This window comes from Ochotona princeps, unplaced genomic scaffold, assembly GCF_030435755.1.
Source record: "Ochotona princeps isolate mOchPri1 unplaced genomic scaffold, mOchPri1.hap1 HAP1_SCAFFOLD_135, whole genome shotgun sequence".
Classification (NCBI taxonomy): Eukaryota; Metazoa; Chordata; class Mammalia; order Lagomorpha; family Ochotonidae; genus Ochotona; species Ochotona princeps.
Genome location: NW_026696453.1, coordinates 309,952 through 322,253, shown reverse-complemented (window position 1 = coordinate 322,253; position 12,302 = coordinate 309,952). Strand labels below are relative to the sequence as shown.

Here is a 12,302-nt window from a genome sequence, read left to right as displayed (position 1 = left end):
ACATCAAGGTGCACCCAGAAGGCTGGTACACCCATGGTGTTACACCCATGGCACATATGAGGCACACTGCTCCAAACCAGAATCCTCGGAGAAGTGTCCCTGCTTCTCTGCACGTTTTCCCACCACTTGCCTTGAACTTGACAGGGACTGGGGCCAGTGCAAGGAATGAACCCTGGGGGGGGGCAGCTTGAACATGATAGGAGGCACACTACTGCAAATGACCACCAGAGGGCAGTGGCACAGTGAGTCACCTGGTGCGATGTAATTTTGCAAGGCCAGGTGGAAATGTGTAGGGCAGGGGTTGGGAGTGGGCCAAATGCTGAGGCCTTGGGAGCACAAGGCCCTGGATGCTGCACAGGTTGTGAGTACATGGAGTTGACCTGAGCCCAGCCTTCGAGCCGGCTGGATGCTGACAGTAGCCCTGGCTAGGGCTACCCTTTGGTACCTCCTGTGTGTCCACTTGGCCTTTCCTGTCTATGTTCTGCTGACTTGATAATTCGGGAGGAAGTGCCATTTTCAGAGACAGCCCCTGGGGTGCCATGAAGGTGTCCGGTTTGGTACCTGTTGGGTGACTTAGCCAGGAAAGTACAGAGAGCCATGCCACGCTTAGCAATGCAGCTGTAGCTAAGGCGACCCCTGGAAACCTGCCACCCTCACCCTTAGCTTAGAGCAGCCACACAGTATGAACCGTTCACAGATATCTGGGAGGGAAATGTTTCTTAGCATGGGCTCTTAAGGTCTTACCAGCTGTTATGATCGTGTGTGTAAGGGCCATGGGGTAGGAGTCTTGCACGTCACCCCGGGGGCCTGGCCCTGCCCTTCTCAGACCTGGGCTTCTGGTGGATAATGGGTGGTTTGTGGCAATGGTGGGGCCGTGAGGAGTGAGTATCCGACCCTGTAAGCTGGGCAGGGAGGTGTTAAGGCTCCTTCAGTGTGGTCCTCCCTATAAGGGGAAGGGGCAAGGCTGGCCAGTCCTGACAGGATCCCGCAGGAAAGAAAGGCACCCCCCAATGGGAACTATCAGTCTCTGCTTCCTAACATCTCTCCTCTTTGCTGCCAACACTGCTGCCTCCACCACCCCTTGAAGCGGGGGCTGCCGGGGGGAACCTAGGGGGTGACCCAGGACTCGGGAGCCTGCACCGCTGGCCGCCCCTCCCCACCCCCAGCAGGCAGCACCTACCCTTCTCTTTGGTAATCTCCATCCAGGTTTGACAGGAGCTGCGAGCCGGCCGTGGAGAGGTTGATGGCAGCCAGGGGCAAGTCCCGATCGGCAAAGTTCACCAAGAGCACCGGTGCCATGCTCTTGGTCTCCTTGTCCACGTGCTGGGAGATCTCAACCTCAGAGATTCCTCCTCCTAGGGCAGGCCTGAGGGGGATGGGAGAGAGGCACAGGGTGGAATCATCTCCCTGGCCACTGGGGGAGGGGAATGTGGCCGTGGAGAGGGCAGGGACTGAGTCTGGCCTTGTCCTTCACGGGCTGAGGAGTGGCAGTTGCCCAGATCTGAATGTAGGGGTTTCCGGGACAGGTGCCTGGGGGAGAGCAAGATGCAGAAGGGAGCTGCCAGCCGACAGAACCCCGGCAGATAGCACACAGCCTCTGTGGCATCACCCATGTCCTGGACTGGCCTCTCTTTTTAACATTGTCACCTTGGGTTTTTTATAAAGGTCCGGGAGTGTTCTCACGCCTGGCCTCCCTGTGTATTGGCGCAGACGGGTCTTGCTGGGGTCTCTGGACAACACTCCCTCCTCACTTAAACCTGACCCATGGAGGGAAACTGGGAGCTTCCTCTGGGTGACTGTTGGGCTTGCCCGGAGCCTTGCCATAATCAGACCCATCCTCACCCATCATGCACCATAGCCATCACATGTCTTGTCAGTGACCAAGCTAGCCTCTCTTCCCACTCGCATGCTCCTTCCTCTCTAGGAGTGATTGGCTGGTGAGCAAGTTTAGTGCCTTGCAAATGCTGCAGCTGGAAACAGCCCCGAGTCCTGGAGGTCAGACCCTGGAAATGGGGTGGCAGGACCAGAGACTCGGGGTAGGGGAAAACCTTTGCAGCTTCTAGAAGCTCCTGGAACCCCTGGTGCATGATCTCCCCGTCACAGCACAGCTCTGTTCCTCCCATCTCCTCCTGCTGGGAGGCCCTTGGGGGTGACTGGCCACTGCTCCCAGATGACCTGGGGCCATCCCGCCATCCACATCCTGCATCAAACCTGACCCACCTCTCATGATGCCATTTCTCATGGCCACGAGCTCCAAGAATGAACTGGAGCAGGCAGGCCCAGCCCTTACCCAGTCTGCAGAGTGGCCAAGTCCCAGTCCCCAACCCAGCACCACGACCACACTGCTGGCTCTGGCAGTGCTGACTGGGCCAGGGCCTGGGCTGGAGACAAGATCCACAAAGAGACATGGCCAGAAGCCGGGGCAAGGCACTCTGCCACTTCATCGACTTGGTCCTTGTGGCCAGGGATGGGCAGGCCTGTCCTACAGTGATCCATTTGGAGTCTGACACCTGCCACATCCCCAAGAGGATGGTAGGCCTAAAGGGACTCCAGGGGGAGAGAACAGGACAGTTCCCGGAGCAGCCTGGACTGGCCTGGCTTGGGCCTGACCTTCATGGGCTTCCAACGTGGTGGAAATTCAGCACTGGGTGCCCCAAGACCAGGATCCCCTGGTGTAGCTCTGGTGGACTATGCAAGGCCTTGGGCATGAATGTGCACACTCTGCTGGAACTTGGCCTTGGCATGTCACAGCAGATTATGGAGGCTTCAGCCCCAGGCCAGGAGATCGAATCAGGGCCCATGTGGGATGCTGGTACTGCAGGCCGAGGCTTAGTCTTCCAAGACACAGCATCAGCCTCTGTGGCTACTTTTACATATTTAATCATTTTTATCGCAAAGTCAGATATACAGAGAGGAGGAGAGAGGAAGATCTTCCGTCTGATGATTCACACCCCAAGTGACCACAATGGCCAGTGCTATGCCGGTCCAAAGCCAGGAGCCGGGAGCTGCTTCTGGGTCTCTCACACGGGTGCAGGATCCCAAGGCTTTGAGCCATCCTCAACTGCTTTCCCAGGCCAAAGCAGGGAGCTGGATGGGGAGTAGGGCTACTGGTGCCCATATGGAATCCTGGCACATGCAAGACGAGGACTTTAGCAGATAGGCTACTGCGCTGGGCCCCTGTGGCTACATTTAAATGTAGTTCGCACTCCTGGGGGCCTCAGTGCTGGTCCTAGGACCCAGGGTCCAGTCCTCAGAGCCACACAGTTGCTGGGTTAGCTCTGTGGCCACACTTCTTCTCTAGCTCTCCCTCCCTCCCTCCTTCCTCTTTCTCTTCCTGCCTCTCTCTTGCTCTCTCTTGTGTGCGCTCTTGCTCGCTCACTCTTCCTCTTTTCCTCTCTGCAACCATTCACTCTGCATTGCCTTCAAGTCTAAGAGAGGCATCCAGGGAGGTATCAACCTTGACTCCACAGGGCCCTGACCAGGAGGCTCTCATGGACCCTGGTTTGTCAGCCACGGCCAGCCTGACGGCCGCATCAGGCTTCCTGGGCCAGAAGAGGTAGAACTTGTCAGAGGTCAACTGAGACCAGAGAGGAGTGGGTTGGGGGCAGAGGGCATACAGACCCCCTGCAACTCAGGGCTAGGGAGACAGGTGAACAGGACTGCCCTCTGCTCATGGGAGTCGGGCCTAAGCGGAGGGACCGGGAGGAAGCCAGGACTCAACAAGAATCCTTGGAACTTCTCTCCAGACATGGACGCCGAGGCCAGTCACCGGTAGATGGTGTCGTGCTGATGGCCAGTGGCCACAAGGTGTGTGGGACAGGAGGGCAGGTCTGGGAGGATGAGCAGTGCCCCACGATGGCAGCTGCAGAGCCGCAGGCAGGACACGATGCCCAACCACTGGCTGCACCCATGTCCAGGGCAGCAGGGTCGTGAGCAAGTCTGTGCCTCGTCTCTGCACCTGTGAATGGGGTTAGTGACAGCATCAGCCTAAAGAATCAGCAGTGTACCTGACACTGCATGGCACAGGTGCAGGGCCAGGCCTGCCAGGACAGCGGGCCAGCAGGATCTGACGTCAGCATGCAATTTTATAAGTCAGGAAAGCGATGAGGAAAGATTTGCTTAAGCCTTGGTTTTTGGCACACTTGGAATTATTGATTTCGTATTGTCAGCACAGGAAAGAATCCAGAGAACAGTAGGAAAACAAGTGCCTGGTTTATCAAACAAAGGGAAAACAAACACAAGCATGCTGAGAGCCAGTAAATACAGCCACAGCAGTACCTACACCAGAGACATGGCCACCCTGTGTGTGCTCGCCACTCCAGGGACACAGCCACCCTGTGTGTGCTCGCCACTCCAGGGACACAGCCAACCTGTGTGTGCTCGCCACTCCAGGGACACGGCCACCCTGTGTGTGCTGGCCACTCCAGGAACATGGCCACCTCGTGGGTACACGCCATGGGCTGAAGGACACTGCCTGACACACCCCCAGCCATCCCAAGGGGACACAAATGCTGCCCCACCCAGTGCCATAGCCCCCAACCTCCCTGTGGTGTGTCAGGTGGTGGCTGCAGGTGCCAAGCATAGCCACACCCTGCAGGCCATGGCCTCCGGAGCTAGCCCATGGGAGGGGGGCACTTGGGTCCCCAGGAGAGGCTGACTGGCTGCGGCTGACACATGCCTTCCTACGGACAGGAGGAGCTGATAAACACCAGGTTTGCATTTGGTTTGGTTCTGAGATGCAGGAGCAACTTCTGCTACTCAAGTTGATCTGAGACCATCCCGAGGGACCCCACAGGAAGAGCGGGACTGGGGGTCCACTCCCCGATGACAGAGATAGGCCACAGAAGGGAGGACCCTGAGCATGGGCTGCAGGCAGCCTGGAGCTGATGGGAAGCCACGGAATCGCACTCCCCCGGAACCTTCCAAAGGAGCAGAACCCACTGGGCACTCTGGCTTTACCCAGTGCTGTCTTCTGAACTTCCTGCCCAGTGCCAGGCCTCAAATGGATGCCTGGTGAGAAGCTGCACAGTGTATGCATGGGTGGAGGAATTAATGAGCGAAGCAATGACGGTGAAGGAACTAATGAATGAAACTGGCTGGCCCATGGCCCTCCTCCAGGTGCGACCACACTTGGGCCTGACTCCTCACCATGAAGCTGGCCAGTGTAAGCCCCAGGATCATGGGGGGATCACAGGCTGGCGTTCATGCCCAGCCAATGCCACTGACAGCACCAAGGTCACTGGGTGGCCATGGGGTGACCCTACGGCTCTTTGGGTGCCCCTAGAAGGTGCCCAGTGGGCACAGAACCTGTCTGGGGAGCTCCCAAAGATACATTGGACATCAATTCCTCCGGCCTCTCAGACTTCTGCTCTGTGGGCACCAGTGGCTCTTTGAAAGAAATCATTTTTAATAGTAATTGTATGTATGTAGAGTCCACAAAGGGACATTCCAACACCGTGCATGCTGGAAATAGGACCACCCAGCAAGCGTGAGGTCACAGGAAATCATTCCTGTGACAGGGCACAGTGGAGGGCAGGAATTTGCCACAATGTGCCACACCTTCTAGCAGCAAACAGAAGAGAGAAGAGGCAGAGAACCAGTCGTACAGTAACATCAGCGGTGGAGAAATGGCAGGTGGGTGTGCGGTGCCATGGGTGAAGCCGCTCCTCCTGCTGATGTATCTAAAAGCAGCAGGGATGGCTAACGTTCCCACCATCCACTGCTGCTTCAACCACCTGCTGCCAAATGTTTGGTTCCCTGCCATCCATGTAGGGAACCCTGGATGGAGTTTCTGACTCCTTGCTTCGACCTCCTCCAGCCCTGACCATGCTTGGGGAGTGAAGCAGGGGATGGAAGATTCTCGCTTACTTGCTTGCTCACTCTTGCTATCTCTTTCTCTCCCTCTCTCTTTGTAACTCTGAGTTTCAAATAAATAAGTCAATCTTCCAGACCAGAAGAAGGGGACAGGTTGCTTCTCTTATTGGAGTTCTCTGGGTATTCCCATCAGGCCTCTCTGTTGTTTCCTGAGCAGTGTTTTGCAAGTCAACGCCACAGGACGTGGTGGGGCACAGCTGGCGCACCACACTGCCCACTTAACGGTGCCCGTGTGCGATACCAGCTCGCTGGCCACTACTTGGCATCTGGCTCCGCGCTCAACAGGCTGCAGACACGCTCACAGAATACTCGGGCTCCAGGAAGTTCTACCTCATTCCACTAGAGGCCTGCTCATTGGTGAAACTCCAGGGGCTGGAAGCAGCGTCTCTCTTCCACCACAGCGTGTCTGCCATCACTCTGGGGTGTCCACGTGGAGCAGGAGTGGCATCCTGGATGCATCTGTGTCCCATCCTTCAGCGCCTTCTGATCACGTCAACAAACCGAGAGGCAGGCAGATGCAGAGCTGGACTGTAGAAGCCCAGCCTGGCACGCGCTTCTTCTCTGCCTTCATACGGGCATCACCCATCTCTCCCCATCATTCTTTCCTCTGCTGTCCACAGTTCCTCCAGCTCAGTCATGTGTGGGTGTTGCTGAATTCTTCACTCGGTGAGCACCTCTGTGTAGAAATGCCTTCGACTTCACCCATGTTTTATGGTCTTTCCGCGGATGGATTTAAATTTCGGTACCCAGCAATGACTGTTTTCTTTGAACAAACTTCCAGAAGAGAAAATGATGACTAAATGGGTCTGCGGATGTTTATAAAGGATTTGTAACTGTTATGCCAAATTACCTTCCCAAAAGGGCTTATCAATCCACAGTGCCCCCAGCAGTGTCTAAAAATGTACATTTGGGCCTGGCAGCGTGGCCTAGCGGCTAAAATCCTCGCCTTGAACGCCCCGGGATCCTAGATGGGCACCGGTTCTAATCCCGGCGGCTCCACTTCCCATCCAGCTCCCTGCTTGTGGCCTGGGAAAGCAGTCGAGGACGACCCAATGCATTGGGACCCTGCACCCGCGTGGGAAACCTGGAAGAGGTTCCTGGTTCCCAGCTTCAGATTGGCGTGCACTGGCCCGTTGCGGTTCACTTGGGGAGTGAATCATCGGATGGAAGATCTTCCTCTCTATCTCTCCTCCTCTCTGTATATCTGCCCTTCCAGAAGAAAATAAATCTTAAAAAAAAAGATCAAATGTCTACTGTTGAAAAAAAATATTTAAAAAAAATAAAAATAAAAATGTACATTTTCCCCTCTCTGATGGCACCTCCGATCCCTCTCTTTGAATTGCAGTCACCAAACACAGAGCAAAATGTGTCAACAGGGGATTTGTTTCCACTTAGGCTGCTCAGAGACGGGTTTCTGCCATCTGTCTCACGTCTTCTGTTGGCTCTGGAAAATTCTCAGCCATTACACCTTAAGATCGGGTCTCTCCCCAGGGACCTCCCACGTGGAAGGTGGTGGGTCTGCTCCCTCTGCGTGCACTCGGTGAGGCTGCCCGCTCCTGGCTGGGCAGCTAATTCCAGGCGGCTGCCAAGTCACCCGTTTGAGTTTGATTTAGTGTGTGATTTCTGTGGCTGCACTCCCTCCCACCTGCTGGACATCGTGTTCTGGCTTTCTGGTGTCTTTCTCCCCTCTGACTCTGGAAATATTTCATACACATTTATTTTAACACTCCTTAGAGGTTGCACTATTTCCTGTATTTCTCAGTGTGTCATTTAGCCCAACCAGTACGGCTGCTGCTTCTCCCAGAGCTGTGATTCAGCTCTGCCCACGGACCAGCCTTGCTGCCAGCCAAGGGACCCTGCTGCCAGCAGCTTCCACTGCCCTCTCAGCTGCACACTCGCTGGCACCTGTGTGTGCATGCTTCTGTGTGCATACGTGTGTGCACATACATGTGAGCCTGCACGCATATGTGTGCATGTGCATTGCGTGTGTGTGTTTGGGGATGAGATCTGGCCGTGCGTGTGTGTGTGGGGGAGGACGAGTTCTGTATGTGTATGTGTGTGTGCGTGTGTGTGTGTGTTTGGGGATGAGATCTGGTTATGTGCCTCATGTGGCATGAGAGTCTCCACTGTAGACTCTTACTATAAATTTCTTGCTGGCATGCAACTAATTATAACTTTTATTATTATGATTACCATTATTATTTCCATGAGTCTGAGGTCCCAGGAGGCAGCAGCAGTCGCTGTCATCGATGTAACTCCCCAGAGCAAGTATGAACAGAGGTGAGAGATGACGGTCCCACTCATCCAGAGAAATGCTGTCACATCCCCAGGCTGCTACCGGACACTGAGTTCCACCTGCCAGGAGCACCCAAGCTCTTGGAACAGTCCTCCATTTAACCTTGCCTCTGGACCTGTGGGCTTCTCACTGAGAAGCCCCACCTTCTGCTCCCATCAGAAAACAAGGCCGGTCAAGGGCTTGAGACCCAGGTCTTACCCACAAAGCACCTGGAGGTCTTAGTTCTCCTAGAACACTTGGGGATTGAAATCTTTATAGACAATATCGTATTGGATGAAGACGGGTCTTGGCCGACAACGACTGGCGTCCTTCAGTGGAAGGAAGGGCAGACACAGAAAGGGATGCAATGATGCACAGGGCAGCCACACCCCTCTAAGGCGAGGGTGAGTGCCGGGGACCAGAGAACTGCCAAACAACAGGAGTGACTCCATTTTGTTATTTCCTCATTTTGTAATGGTCTTGGAATGCAAGTTCCAATTAGCCTTCACCTAGATTCCTGGTAATCTTTCACCTGTAATTGTTCCCCCAAGATAAGGGTTGTCATGGTGATCTCCGCCCTGCCTGGCCCACATCCTGCTGTAGAAATCACGTCCCCCGCCAGCCCTTACCTGCTGCTTAAATACTGCTTGAGAAAATAGTTTTCGGAGCTTGATCAGACATCCTATCTTGCTCCCATTCTTTGTGTCTCCTGTCCCCCCCAATCGTCGGTTCTCTCCCCAGGTCTCCATTGAAGACCCCGTGGGCCAGGGCCGGGGCAGGTGAGAGGCCATAGCAGTTGTTGCTCAGAGGCTCCAGAGAAGCCAGTCACCCATCCCTGGAGTTTGCTTCTTGGCCTCCAGTGCCCTGCATTGAGAGTAGCTTGTCCCCATCTGGACTCACTGTGGCCTAATTCCCTGCCTGGACCAAGTGGTCAGGAAGGGGGCCTTGAAAGGTGGCAGTTAGGCGCCAGGAGGAGGACTCTCAGGAGACATGGATGCCCACCTCTCAGTGTGGGGGTCTAACAGTAGGGGTCAAGCCCAGGGGTGGGGGTCAGGTCTAACAGTAGGAGTCAGGTGTGGGAGTGGGGGTTGGGGGTCAGTTCTGGAGTGGGGGTCCTCTGTGAGAGTGGGATTTATGTGCAGGAGTGGGGTCAGAGCCCAGGGAAGTGTGCTGGGTCTGTGAGAGCTGCCCCACGCGGCCTCGGCCCCACATCTTACAGTCCCCTCTGCTTGCCATTGCCTTGTCATGCCATTGACCCACCATGAGGTCATCTAGCACACCTGCGAAGCCACCAGCTTGCCCTCACTAGGGGCTGAACTCAGCAGGCCACCTAACTATAGACTACAGCCAAAGTCAGTCTCTTTTCTTTCGCAGACCATCAATTTGGGGTATGCTCTTGGCAGAGAGGTGAAGACACTACTGGTGACACTTCTGTTCCACATTGGAGTTCGGGAGCTCAAGCCCATCTCCACTTCCAATCCAGCTTCCTGCTAAAGCGGCCCCCAGGAGCAACAGGTGTGTGGGCCCTTGCCATGCACTGGAGAGGCTTGGGTGAAGTCCTAGGCTCCTGTCCTTGACCTAGGCTGGACGCAGCTGCTGCAGCCATCCTGGGAGTGAACCAGCAGGTGGAAGATAACTGTGAATGCATGTCACTATCAAATAAATAAACATGAATAAATGAACATTTTAAGAAGAAAACTGAACTTGGTAAAGAATCCCCTCTCTGGTGTTTTGCAAGAACCATAGAAGAAACGTCTCTTGTTGGAGGTCTCCATGCTGTTGCCTCAGCTGCTGGGGAACATGAGGATAGAGAACCCCTGTTTGGGGTCCCACATCTGTTGAGGCCAGGTGCCCTGGGACCTGCAGCAGGACCCCCTCCCCCAGATGAGGCTTTGAGAGGCCCATGTGTCTGAGGATGAAGACCGCTCCTGTTGGAAATGCAGAGGGTTGACTGGGAAGGAATAGATCATGGGCAGGTCTGAATATATTGCCAACGAAATTAAGTTGGGCAAGTCGGACGTGAAAGATTGGAAAATAAATCATGTGAATCTAGAAGGAGTCTAACTTCAAACTGTTTTATAGCTGACTTCAACCTCTCACTCTGCCTCAGGAAAGCTAAACGAGAAAGCAAAGCCCGAGTGCCATGCGAGAGAGAAGGGGTGGGGAAGAGAGGGAAGGAGAGACAGGCTGGATTTTGAGTCAGGGGACCTGTGATTGACGGATTGCCTGTACCAAATAATTTACAAAATTATACAAATGGTGCATATTTCATGCTGAAAGGGAGAAAATTATAGCACACATGTGGCATTTTATCCAAGTATCATTTAGCTGGATAAGTGGCTTCGGGGAGTTGTGCAAATTCCTCCTCCAGAGGCTGCCTGTGCCGCCGAGAAGCCTTGCGCAAGCAGCAGGACCAACAATCCCAGGAGTCCGGGATCCTTGCAGTGGCATTCTGCCACTCATCCCAGAATGGGCCTTCGGAACCTGTGTGTCATTGCTGGACCAGTCGCTTCCCAGGTGCCCTGCCACCCACTGGCCAGGGCCATCTTCTCCCCTGCAAGGTGACACAGCAGGAGGTCTACACACTTATTGCACAGCAGAGTGTTGGGTGCTCAGTGCAAAACATGAACCTCCCCCCAGACACCTGGGGTCTTCTCCCTTAACAGGACTTGCAGGATATGTAACAGCAAGGGTTGACAGCTGGGACCTGGCTCCCCCAGCAGCCACTGGAGGGTGGATGACATCCAGGCACATGGGGGAATCCGTTTTCTGTTGGAAAGTGGGGGGAGGGGAGAGCAGGGTGTCCCCTGATGTTCACGGACATCTGCCAGTCAGTCAGGTGCCTCTTCTCCAGACCACCTCCCAGAGTCTGCTTGCCACTTGCATAGTGATGCTGCTGCTTTGTGCCTCTCTAAGGGGTGTCGAGGAGCCAGCCACACTGTGCACCTGTTTCTCTCACCCCCTTATTCTCTGGGCCTAGGCGACTGTGCTTGCACCTTGCAAAGGAAGTGTCAGTGTTCCAGCCCCCGCTGCCGGCTCTGCTCCTCTCCAATGCAGACGGCACAGTGGATGCAAGCGCTGAGCTGGGTGCCCAGACTGCCCATGTCTGAGGACCAGCTGGTGTTTCACAAGTTGAAGGTAGACTGCCAACAGTCATCCAGGTACCCCATCACTGCAGTGTGGCCTGCTGTCTGGCTGAAGGACTCTCTTTAAGAGGTCCCAGGAGTCCTTTGGAGTGTCTGTTCCTGTTAACGCACCCCCACGGGCTGCACAAATTCTAAAGGAAGAAGGTTGTTCTGGGCTCAGGGTTGTAGCCCAGGGTCAAGAGGCCACACCTGCCAAAGGCTTTCTTTTTTTTTTTTTTTAAGATTTTATTATTATTGGAAAGCCGGATATGCAGAGAGGAGGAGAGACAGAGAGGAAGATCTTCCATCCGATGTTTCACTCCCCAAGTGAGCCGCAACGGGCCGGTGCTGCGCCGATCCAATGCTGGGAACCAGGAACCTCTTCTGGGTCTCCCACGCGGGTGCAGGGTCCCAATGCATTGGGCCGTCCTCAACTGCTTTCCCAGGCCACAAGCAGGGAGCTGGATGGGAAGTGGAGCTACCGGGATCAGAACCGGCGCCCGTATGGGATCCCGGGGCGTTCAAGGCGAGGACTTTAGCAGCTAGGCCACGCCGCCGGGCCCCCAAAGGCTTTCTTGCTAACAGTCCAGAGATGACCCGGGTACCACCTGGCTGAAGACAGGAAGTGCACCTGTGAGCATATAATCTGGGCCCTCTCCTCATGCTTACAAAGTCACCAGCACCCATTCTTGGAGACTCCACCCTGGTGACCTGACCCCATCTTAACCGCCTCCCTCAGCCCCACCTCAAAGCACCATGGTTAGAATACACTTCCTCCACTGCACACCTCACAGAGCAGACGCCACGTGAGTGTGGGAGGCAACAACCTCTATACAAACTATAGTGTATGGTGCTCTAGGATCAATGGTGCGGCCGAGCAGTTGAACCTCCACTTGCAATGCCACCATCCTATATCAGAGAGCTACTCCACTTAAAATCCCAGTTCCCTGCTGATGCGCCTGGGAGAGAGAGCCATCGATGGCCCCGGTTCTGGATCCCTGGCCCCATGAGGAAGGCCTGGGTAGGAT

The 12,302-nt window shown here is 55.0% G+C and overlaps 1 pseudogene; it reads right to left on the bottom strand.

Moving 5' to 3' along the window:
- Positions 1-5,181, bottom strand: part of LOC131478848 (transmembrane protein 266-like) — a 32,923-nt pseudogene extending 27,742 nt beyond the window's left edge.
- Positions 5,182-12,302: the final 7,121 nt, after the last annotated feature.